A 12,259-nucleotide genomic window follows, 5' to 3' on the forward strand; every position below is an offset into this window, starting at 1 on the left:
TCACGCAGTGGGCGATGCAGTGATTACTGTGGAAAGAATATCCTGAGTTGGACTCATCCAGCACCTTCTCTCCTCCAGGCTAAGCAGTGCAATCCTGCAGAAGTCTACTCAAAAGTAACCCCCATAGTCCAATGGGATTTGCTCCCAGAAAACTGGATGCTGGGTTGCAGCTTCCCTCTGTGGTCTTTCTAACTGGGCCTGCTTTCTGATCTGGAGGAGGAAACTGGGGTAGGAGGAGCCTTCTCCTGACGCAATTTTCTTCATGGATTCTGGGGTTCCGAATTACCTGGTCTGATTGATGAAGTGGTACCACAACACCAGCACCCTGCCCATTTTTGCTGTTCCTGATGATTTCCAGGCATTGCATGTGCAATGTGTGCACAGTTCTGGGTTGTTGTTTTTAAGGGGGAGGCTTCCAGAAGGCACAAATGCCTTTCCCCAAACCCCATGAGCCATATTAATCACCCCAGCTCCTCCTTCCCCGCCCCTGGTCCATACTCACTGCTTCCTCAGGGTGTCCCAGCCAGTCAGGGATTCTACGAGGAGCAGACTGATGTCACAGCAGCATGCAGCCAACCAGATTTGCTGGCATGATTATGCCACTGAAGGCTTATGGGAGCTAATATTTTATGACCACTATTAAAGTCATTCTAAATGAGTGCAGGGAGGAGAGGGAACAGCCCTGTTGCTAGGCAATGGCCCTGTTCTCGCAAGGCAGGCAAGGAACATTTTCACACCTTTCTCAAATCCCTGCCTCAATGATCACCAGAAGAGGGGGATGCTTTTCAGAGCAGAGGGAGGGATGTTTGGGAAAAGCAACCCCCCTTCCCATTTTGGATCAGTCCCAGTAATATGACATAGTACGACAGAGCTTGTAAGATGTTATAAGATGGAGAAAATGCAGAAACATGAGATCACTGCAAAGCCAAGGCTTCTGCTTGGGTGCAAGCTTTGACACAGACGCAATAAATAAGCCAAGTCAGGATTTTTTCTGTAACCTTCACAGCAAGGACTGTGCATACTAGTGAACACGTAATTACCTGTATAAATTGTAACAAGTGGGCAGGCTGCTAAGGAGCCAATAAATCTTGATGCTTATGAACCTCACTTCCCTGCACTCAAGATTGACTGCAGCCACTCTTAATTGCAAAGCATGGGACTGCATGCCCCACATGCAAAAGCATTTCTGAATGAAGCACAGCAGGGAGATCTTCAGCACATGGAAGAACCTTCAAAAGAACTGGGGCCACAGAGGTGAGGAAAGGTAAATGCTGGGATGTAAAGGTTAGAATGTCAAGCAGCAATTAACTGCAAAACAGTTGCTCCAACCAAGGACTCATGGGCAGAATTTCATTTCAACAGGGCAGGGATGGGGAACTCCTGGCTCAGGGGCCAAATGCAAAGCCCCCAGCCCTTTCTGTCTGGCCCTCAGAACTCCCTGGGCCACACACCCCTCCTCAGTCTTGCCATGCACTCTCCTTGAGTATTTTTGTCTCACTAGGACGTGCCTTTGAACACAGATGGTGCTTCTTGCTTGCCTAGATGGAGGGGAGAGAGGGGGATTTTTGCTCCTGGCTCCATCCAACACTGGCATGTGGCCCTTAAAAGCTTGCTTTAGAAAGGAAAGTGGCCCTTAGGCTGCAAATAAATTACCACATCCTTGGTAGGATAGTCAAGCTAGCAGCTTGACAAGGATCAAGGCTGGCTTATGTGAAAAGCAAGAGTCTCCCACCCCTTGCTGCCCCCACAAATTCATAAGCAAAAAAAATGCATATGCAGAAATAGACCGTATGGCTGCTGAAACTTTATTCAGTCCTGGCAATGTGAGCAAGGCCCCCCAATGGAGTAGAGACCAGCAGCAGATGAGCTTAGCCAGGCAGGTCACATGGCACACAGAGCTCCATGTCCTCCATGACCACATTTGCCACCTGAGGCAGATGCCTCCCTCGGCCTAATGGTAGGCCCAGCACACCCTTGAGCAGCAGTTTGGCTGGGGCTGAGGGTTTTCAGCCTGCATTCCTTGCCCCGATCCACACAGCATGTCTGGTGGTGCTGTGAACCAGGAAGCTACCTGATCCCCTTGAGGGACCAACAGACTCACCAGTACATAGCAGCCTTGAACTGCTTGAGCTAGTGATCCATTCCTTCTGATTCCTATACAATATTACGTAATCTTGACCTCTCAGAGTAAAGTGAGGTTTGGAATTTAGGACTGAGTCCAGAAAAGTCATTGTGCCAGAAGAATGCCTTCCACTGGTGAAGTGGAGCTTGCCCTCACACACCACCCTGCTCCTCAAAGACATGCCTCAAAATTTGGTCCTCAATGACACACCTCAAAATTTGGTCCAAGGGGTTGAGGAAGACTCCAGTGTAGAGCTGTGTGTGCACATGGTGGTGGGGAATGCAGAAGGCCGGGAGCAAGAGTAAATTTTGTTGCAGGAACAGATGTTGCTCTGACCACGATGTGTATCCCGGATCCCTCCCTTTCCCCTCAGCTATCCAACGAATTCTGCACTTCCTCCAGAATTGTGACATGCTTCTCAACATGTATCAAAGTACATCTTTAAATACATATTTTGAGAGAAAATAACATTTCAACACTTTTAAAAAATAACAGATTGATGCAAAAGCAGATGGAAACTGAATTATGGGTAAAAACATGCAGATGTGACATGGACTGAGAACACAGAGTCATCTGTTCCTGGCTCAGAATAAGTCATGCTATTTCCACTCAAAAACAGAGAATAGCTGGGCTTATTGTTGAGCCAATGCAATTCGATTTCTGAGCCAGAGAAGAATCCAGGTGAGTATTAGAAGCCCCTGAGACTTGCTTTCCTACAGCAAAAGTATGAGTCTTGGCCACATCCCCAGCCTGAACAGCTTTGAAGGTCTTCTTGGGCAGGATGGCAAAGAAGATAAAGCTGATATATAGATAGAGCAGCAAGACTGGTTAAATATTCAAATAATATTAATTACTTCAGATGCTGACCTCTTCATGTTTTAAAAACACAAAACTAGACCTGAAAGGAAAATTTGGCTTGTCAGCTCTTTTCTCATTTAGCTTGCATTTTATGCTCAATAGGATACCATGTGCTGCACAGATGTTTTCAGGGAGCCATCCACAACGATCTCTTTCATGTCACTTGAAGTATGACTGTACTTAACCATTTTGCCCACATGCACATGCCTTGTGCCATTCTGTAGTAGCTAGTACTGACAACACACTGTCACTTCTATGGAAAACTCAAGTCCTCAGGATGAGCTGGTTAATGTCAGATACACTGCAGGACTCAGAGCCTGGGGAAGCTCCTTGGGAGATACTAGAACTCTGGAAATTCACTGCCACAAGACAAGACACACACTAGATACAGCTCTTCCCTTTGTCCAACTGCCTACATTCCAGATATGCCAACGACGGAGATTTCTGCACAGCCACTGTAGGTTCTCTCCACTGTGGGCTGGTTTATGTCGGTTCAAGGTCACATTCCTGCCAGGCAAAAGTGCTCAAGGAGGGAGCAGGCAAGGAGTGCTGAGCAGCATGTTATGGGGAATGTCCCCAAGGCCAGATGAAGAAGTCGAAAGGCTTCCCAGCCTTTGGCTGCAATTCTCCACCACTGTGAAGGTGTCAAATAAAATAATATTTATTGTTGCTACTGCATTTCAACATTATCTTTAGTGCTTTTGTAAGCCAACTAGTGTGCTAATACAGGGGAAAGGCAGGGTGTTCATTTGTCATAGAAGTCAATAAGCCCAGCTACCATGCTCTGCCATGGGTTCCATTTCTTAGCCACTATACAAAACAACAACCTGGGAGAAGGTTGGGAACCCACAATTGAAGCCACAGATGACTCTGTCTATGTTCCTTGCATGCTCCATTTTCATCTATTGGCGGCACATGGCATGCCCAGAGCTGAGAAAAATGGCAGGAGAAGCGTTAATTTGGGAGTGGCCAGTCTCTAGCCATGGTGATAAATTTGCCAGGGATCCAGGCATTTCATGCAGCTGCTTCTCCCTCTGTCAGCATGACAATGTGATTAATTTTCTGTGCCGATTAAGCTCATTTATCACAGCCATGTGACTCTGGCATAGCCTGCAGGGAAGGAAGGGAAGATGAAAGAAGAAAGTGAATGAGAGAACTGCAGGGAAATAAAGGAAGGCAAGGTAAAGGGACCCCTGACAGTTAAGTCCAGTTGCAAAATGACTCTGGGGTTGCGGCGCTCATCTCGCTTTACAGGCCGAGGGAGCCAGCATTTGTCTGCTCCACAGACAGTTTTTCTGGGTCATGTGGCCAGCATGACTAAGCTGCTTCTGGCGAAACCAGAGCAGCGCACAGAAGTGACGTTTACCGGAGTGGTACCTATTAATATATTTGCCTTTTTGGCATGCTTTTGAACTGCTAGGTTGGCAGGAGCTAACCCCGTCATGGGGATTCAAACTGCCGACCTCTTGATTGGCAAGACCACAGCGCCAACTGCGCCCCTATAAAGGAAGGCAAGAGGGAGCTAATTCTAAGCTTAGGATGGAGACCAGCAACCCTCCCTGTCTTGCTGGGCTCCCATCAACCTCAGCCAGCAGGGCCAATGCTCAGGGATGATGGGATCTGGAATTTAGGAACACCTGGTTCACCACAGGTCCCCGTCCCGTCCCCCCGCCCCGGTCTAGAGGAAGAGTGGGCTCAATTCAAGCTGTATCACCATCATCTTCTGTGGCTGATTACATGAAGGGGAAGAAAAAAACGGCAGGGGAAATGTGCCTACTTAGGGCACACCCTGAGCCTTGCATTCAGCCTGAATCCTTCCCAAACTTGTCTTGCTTCAGGATGTCCAGACTGAAACCTTGCCCTGCACTCAGCTTGAGTTTGGTCTGGCCTGGCTTTGCTTTGTCACAGAGCAGGACAACAGCTCCTTTGGTGACTTCTCACCTCAGGTTGTGAAAACCTCAGCTAATGACAGAAATCGGGGGAGTGGAATCTGATAACCGTTGGAAACTAACATATTAAGGCAAAACAGCCCCACCCTCCTCCTGCTTCTCTCCTTCGATTAAGGTCTCCTTTCTTCCCCCTTCCCCCCTTCTGCTGCTGCCAGTGCAGCTCATTTGCTCTGAGTCTCCCCACCACTCTTGTTGAAGTGCCTTCTGTTGTTTCTTCCAGCCCTCTGCAAGGCTGCAAGGGTGGGATGGAAGCCCTCCCAGCTACAAAGCCATTCCAGAAGGCACCGTTAATATATCATTACTGCCATGCCGGAAGTCTCTCTTGAAAGCATTCCAGAACATCCAAGTCTTCAGGCTGCTTTCTCTCCATTCATTCAGGAACTTGCTTGCAGCTGTCAGGTCATAAAGGAGGAACGAGCTTCCCTGGCTTCCCTGCATTGACACCACATGCTGACCTATGGAAATCAGAGGCACTGCAGGCTACTAGAAGAATCTCAGGGTTGGTTCAGATGGCGAATTCCAACAGAATGAAGGATGTCACGAGTGATAGATCCACATACGGTAGTCCAAGAGATCCCGGTGCATTTTGAGTTCTTCCCTGTTTGTTTTCTTCCTTGTGTTGACCACAATGACCTTGGAAGTCACCGATGGGATGCAGCAGCCGCATCTGACCGTGGACTTGTTCACTCCCAGCCTTCTGCCCTGATCACAGGCAAGAAGGCCAAGAACAGCTTCAGACTCATCGGATGGAGTTGATTTTTCCTCCCCGCACTGCACAGTGCCCATAGCTGGAGGGAGCTAGTTCATTCAGTCAGCCCCTGCCCAAGGCAAAATATCTTAAAAACAGGTCTGGTGTAAGAGGGATGGAAATGGCGAGTATTTGCTTATTCACCCCTTGGTGAAATCAGTCCAGCAAATATGGTTACACCTCCCAGTGTTTTGATTTTCCAGGGACAGTCCTGGAATCACAGAAGCCATCCTGGTTTCTGATTTGATCCTGGAATTTCCTGGTTTTCCTTTTTCCCTCTCCTCCACCTCTTGGAGAACAAGTGGTGTGTGATTTTGTGTGTTTAGGTGTAAAAACAGAGTCCTGTTTAAGCTGAAAATAAAATCCCTGCACCAAATGAAGGAAATGGTGAAGTCCTACCTATAATTATGTAGGAAAAGGTCACCAATCCACTTTATATTTTTAATGGCAATTCTTCTGCAGCCAGCCATTTCTTAGGAAGCACGTGAAGTGTTTATTCCTTCATTGTAAATGGAGACTTACACTGCCTACTCAGAAGTAACTCCCACTGTATTCAGTGGAGCTTACTCCCAGGTAAGCGGTAAGGTGCAGCCTTATACTTCAATCTTAGGCACCAACTCCCTGGGGCCCTGGGTGCCTGAGCACCCACAAAATTCCCCATGAAGAGGCCAGGGCTGGTGATAGAAGAGGGAATAGTGTGGGTTGAAGCCGACTTAGAAAGCTTGGACTCTACCCTTTCCTTACTGGACAAAATGGTCCATGTGACAAGCCAGGTCAGTCTCCCTCCTCTCCTTCCAGAAAAGGGAGGGGCAGTGGCAGTGCCTGGTCTGAGCATAAGGAGTAGCTGAGCTCTATTGGGTTTAGCATTTCTAGTTGTCCTCCTGGTTTTGCCTCCAAGGTTACTGATTGCCCTTAGATTCTGGCTCCCCAGCTCCTGGCTTTCTCCCAGATTGCTGCCCACAGCCCAGGCCTCATTCATAGAATTGGAAGGGAACCTGAGGGTCATCTAGCCCAACCCCCTGCAATGCACGGATCTCAGCTATAGCATCTATGACAGATGGCTACCCAACCTCTGTTTAAAAACCTCAAATAAAGGAGAGTCCACCACCTTCTGAGGAAAACTGTTCCACTCTCAAACAGCTCTTACTGTCAGAAAGTTCTTCCAGGCGTTAAGCATTAAGAATCTCCTTTCCAATGAAGCAAGCCATTGGTTTCGGTCCTAACTTCCAGAACAGGAGAAAACAAGTTTGCTCCCTCCTCCATGTGGCAGCCCTTTAGGTATCTGAAGCTCGTTGTCTATCCTAACTCCTCCCAGGATCCTCTTTTCAAGGCTAAACATACCCAACTCCCTCAACCCTTCATCATCAGGCACTACCCAGCGTTATATAGAAATACCCAAAACATCTCTTCCAAAAGCAATATGGGGTGAATTAGGAAGAGTTTAAAAAAAACCAACAACACAGGGACAACTATTCTAAAAAATAGGAACCTTTTGGAATTTATGCATTAAAAGAACAACCCTAATTAGATCTTCCCAGGACTACAAAGTACTGCAAAAATAATTATTCTGTCCTCAATCGATTAATTCACTGCTTACTTGATTAAGTAGCAAAATAATTACTGAGAAAACCAACACAGCTTTAGCCAACAGAGTTCATTTGTTACAGCTACTTTTAAAAAAAATTGTCTTCACATTTTTTCACTTCCCCCATTGTAACTCTTACAATGATATTAACCAATCAATCTAATGATGCAACGAATAACAGCTGAGCTCTGATTCTATAGATCAGTGGTTTCTAAATTTTCTGCCTTGAGGGAACCCCTCCCTTCACTGACTCAGACCCAAACTGCACAACACTAAAGTGATGTGTTCAATTTTTCATGTAAATGAAAGCCCTGGTGTGTGTGTGTGTGTGTGTGTGTGTGTGTGTGTGTGTGTGTGTGGCTTATCAGGCTTGGGGCAGCAGGAGTGGGGAGATGATTTTCATTCTTTCCCTTCCACCTACTGTGATCTTGACAAATCTCTCCCTGAAGCTGTTATCTGCATTGGAAAATTTCCCACCCAGTGCAAATTCAGCTGGGGATCATTTTTGCTACAATTGCAACAGAAATTGAGTGGGAAGGGTTAAACTTTCCCATCCCTACAGTCCTGAAAGCTATTCATTGTCCCCTCTTCCCCAAACATAGCCTGTTATTTGCACTTGTAGAAAGACTAAACATTTACAGTCAAACCTTGGGTTGCGAACGTGATCCGTGCGGGAGGCAGGTTCACAACCCGCAGCGTTCGCAACCTGCAGTGCTGCGTCTGCGCACGCGTGTGACGCGATTCGGCACTTCTGTGCATGCACATTATGCCATTTTGCACTTCTGCGTGTGTGCAAGTGCCGAAACCTGGAAGTAACCCATTCCACTACTTCCAGGTTTGGTGCGGTCCGCAACCCGAAAACGCTCAACCCGCAGCGTTCGTAACCCGAGGTATGACTGTAATAGGGTACATTTCACTTTCATCTGCTGAGGACCCTTGAGCAGTTCTGCTACAAATCTTCAGTCCAGTGCAGAAGGCTCTGTGTCATGTTCTAGGGCACACTCTCTACATTGGTCTCGCCTCCTGGCTCACTCACAGGAACTCAGTGGCAGTTAAGTAGTTAAGTACTGTTGTGCATGTACCAAAGAGTATCCTGAGAAGGAGGACAAATTTAGTGGAATTCTTCACTGCACAGATTCAGCAGCTCCCAACAAGAGAAGATAATGAGATGAATTCTATATTTTCTCTTGTGTAGCCCACAAGACAGCAGATTGGGATGGAAACCTACTCCCAGGTGGTATCACATATCACTGGGCGTAGAGGATTGTATAACAAAACATTTCTCCAAAGTAACATTGAATAAAACTGTGCACACAGAAAGCAAGATTTCATGTGGGAGGTGTCTAGGTGAGCCTTCTCCCTGAGGTGTCAGCTTTCTGTGCGCAGAGAAACATTCATGCATAAAATCTCCAATCTATAGTCACCAGTGGTTGAGTCCAGGAAAAGTTTAACCTCCCTATGTGAGATTAATACTATTGCTACAAGTTTGTCATGGCCTTTGGCTAGAACAATAAACTTAGGAAATATAATATATTAGATTGGTGTGAACTGAGTTTCTGTTGCTGTAACTAGATGAGACATTGATTCCTGCATTCCAGGGGGTTGGACTAGATGATCCTTGGGGATCCCTTCCAACTCTATGATTCTATTAGCAACTTGTGATCACCTGTCTTCTTTCTTTAGGAAGATTAAAGAGCTTATCTTCTTGGAGTGAGGCTGTTGCTTCCTAAATTGGGTTCACTTACTTCCAGGGGCATCACTTGCCACATGACCCAAACTGATATGTGAAGTCAGGGGCGTCTTACCCATAGACATTAGTGGTGTGGGGCACCAGGGCGCCAGATTTTGGAGGGCGCCACAGGCTGAGGGTCTGGGAAGGAGAGGCAGGGCGCGCTCCCTTCCCCGCTCTGGGGCAGCCCAGTCCCCTCCTCTCAGCTGCCCATCAGAGCGCGCTGTGTCCAGCTCAGGGAAGCTCCTTTGCATCCCCTCCCGCTGGGGCTGCCTGGGTGCCTGGTGGGTGCAATCGGGGGCGGGCACGGGTGGGGCGGGCGTGGCTGTCCGGACCATCTCTGGCCGCATCGCTGCCTGCGCACCTCCCTGCGGAGTCTGCGAGCGGAGCAGGGAAGCGCCCTGCGCAATCCCGGCACCGAGCAAGGGTGGGACAGCCGGCGAGCCACCTGATCTGCTTGCTGGCCCTCCTGTCGTGTGGACTTCCCCGGATGGGGGCAGGTAAGGGGTGCTGGGCGCTTAGAGGGAGGCTTCACGGGAGGCCGCCTGGGCTGCGATCCGGGCGCCTCTTACTTACGTGCAGCTCTTGTCGGACCACGCGATGCAAATGAGCCGGACCGAAGTCCCTCCCCTTAAAAAAGGTCAACAACTCTGGGAAATGGGGGGGGGGCACCGGAGAGATATTTGCACCACAGCGCCGGATATGCTTAAGACGGCCCTGTGTGAAGTCATCCTATTTACTATCTGATCCCTTATTGGCTGAGATTGTCTATATGGTGACCAGTCAAGGAAGAAGATGCAGTGAATATAAGAAGAGCCTGCCAATGGCTCATCTAGTCCTGTGTCCTGTTCTCACCGTGGCCAACCAGATGTATGTGGGAAACCAGCAAGCAGGATTTGAACACAAGAGCACAACCCCCTCATGTCTTTTCCAGCAACTGATATTCAAAGGCATAGAGCCTCCAGCACTGGAGGCACAGAATAGCCATTCTGGCTAGTAGCCATTAATCACCCTCTCCTCCATGAATTTGTCTAATCCTCTTTTAAAGCCATCAAAGTTTGTGGCCATCGCTGCCTCCTGAGGACCAAGCTCCATCGTTTACCTATGTGCTACATTAGAAAGTACTTTCTTTTATCTGTCCCAAATCTTCCAACGTTCAGCTTCATTGGATGTCCATGAGTTCTAGGGAGGAAACTAGGAGCAAAATAGCTGCAGAAAATAAGTATAATGGCAGCAAAGATTTGCACTATTTAGGCTTTGAGAATCTGCAAGACATGGATCATGGAGCATAGATCATAGATCACGGAAGAGGAGGGATTGACAAGGGGCTCATCACCAGCAGCAGGTGCCTAATGTTGCGCTGTCTGTGAATGAATGGGCAAAAGCTCATTCTGCTCCTCACTGCATGCAAGGGAAGGTGACTCAAAGCTCCCTTTCACGGTTAGCATTAAACAGTGTTTGTTGTTGCATCCAAACACAGCAAACAATGGCTTGTTCAAATCAGTTAGTTAACTAGCCAGTATGTCAACATTCAATCTTGCTGGTCCAATCCTCTCACTTGCTGGCAAACTGAGCTTTGATATCTTGGTTTGTTAACCAACAGAAGTACTCTCTCCACCATGTCTGATTGCACCAAAGGGGGCAGTTCTCCCTGGTAGAGTGCCCAGAAGTAGTGATACTGCAGCTTGCATTACCTCCCATGGCTCCCACCACACTGCTAGCAGAACCAGAGGGTTGGCAGGTTGGCACACACAAAAAAGGAATAGATCTGGCACCCCTGATTTAAAGCTCTGCTTGGGAAAACATTTCAATTCCCCTTTACAATAATTTTGACAGGAAACCCAAACCAATAAAACATTTGTCACAACCCTAGTTGACTTTTAACATGTGTGTTGCACATGGGGCGTGTTTCATGGCTTATTTTATCTGCACGCAAGTCTGAGAAGGGCTGTTCTGCAGAACTCGGGGGGGGGGGGGAGTGCTGGTTGCATCCCCTCCAGTTCAGTGGCATTTTCAGTTCTGACTGCAATCATGGCCTATTTGCAGGGAGAGGCGAGCTGATTGCAGAAAACCTTTTCCCTCCTTCTGCCAAAAGGTAATCAGGGCTGTCAACATTGACAGCAGAACCATCTATTTGTCAGAAGAGATCCTCTCTTGCCCAGCAGCCTCATGCATACAGCATCAAATCGGGGTCATCGTGTTCAGGCTTTCAGATCTCTGATGTTAAAGTAGGAATTATTCCAAGGAGTGCTTCACAAACATGCACACATTTCCTTGGGAGAAGCCAATCCAACAGACACCCCACCTGGAAAGCTTGCAGAGAATCCAGTGCAGCCCAACACAACACCCTACCCCAAGATCCAGAACCCCTCCTGCCAACCCCGGGACTTGGGCAGCAGAGCCAGCCTGAATCCAAGCTGAAACCTGGACTTGAAGACACAGCACATATCTCACAACATCAGCTGTTCCATCTGTGAGTCCTACTTGAGTGGAAGAAGCTGCCACTAAGCTTGCTGGGTCCTACTGGGTCAGCTGCAAAACCTCAGATTTACTACCTGGATGTTCCTAATGCCGCAGCTCTTCCTAACTGGCTCTCTGTGCTCTGGCTCCTAGTTGAACAGCTTCCTTGTGATATAAGCATTTTTAGCTCAATTTAGAGTCATTTTACTAAAATTATTGGTTGGGTCCAGAGATGCGTGAATGGAGAACCACTATGCAATGGGGCTCTCCCCCTCCTCCTCCTAGGGATGGACTGGACGGCTGAATTATGTCCTGTTTCACTCACTGAATGCATAGCTCAGGCCCATCCCATTGGGTCTTATTCCATCCTGCCCCATTGCTCTCATTTTGTACATAAAACACACCATTGCCAAGGCTTTCCGGTGCATTCACTGGCAAAATATGCACTTTGTATGCACTTTTACATAAAGTAATATTTTTGTGCAAACCATTTGTGCACTGGGAATGCACAGCAAAATCCAACAAAGTGTACAATCCAAATAAAGGTTTTTGCAAGTTTGGAAGGATCAGATCAGGCCAGTCCACTTTGAAATGCAGATTGGATAGACTTTTCCTCAATCCCTACCTCCTGCAGCACTGTGCACCCTGCAAAAAGACATTCCCAATAATCTCTCACTGCCGAGAATGTGACATGGGGTGGGGACCTACAACTGGGGACGTGATGGAAATTGGGAACTCTGTTGGACTCCAGTACTAAAATCTGAAATGCAATCTTTTAATGAAACATCCTCCAAAAACTGGGTTCTTT

At 47.7% G+C, this 12,259-nt stretch overlaps 1 protein-coding gene and 1 long non-coding RNA gene across 3 annotated transcripts in view; both read right to left on the reverse strand.

Annotated features, from left to right (window-relative positions):
- LINGO1 (leucine rich repeat and Ig domain containing 1) overlaps positions 1-12,259 on the reverse strand; it is a 694,970-nt gene that overhangs the window by 375,897 nt on the left and 306,814 nt on the right. The gene's annotated exons all lie outside the window — the stretch shown is intronic.
- Positions 1,792-9,644, reverse strand: LOC114604610 (uncharacterized). The gene is made up of 2 exons (XR_003708369.2): positions 9,568-9,644; positions 1,792-4,090 (listed from the first exon to the last, which is right to left on the reverse strand). It is a non-coding gene; the product is annotated as an uncharacterized LOC114604610 (long non-coding RNA).

Source organism: Podarcis muralis, chromosome 9, assembly GCF_964188315.1.
Source record: "Podarcis muralis chromosome 9, rPodMur119.hap1.1, whole genome shotgun sequence".
In the NCBI taxonomy this organism is placed as follows: domain Eukaryota; kingdom Metazoa; phylum Chordata; class Lepidosauria; order Squamata; family Lacertidae; genus Podarcis; species Podarcis muralis.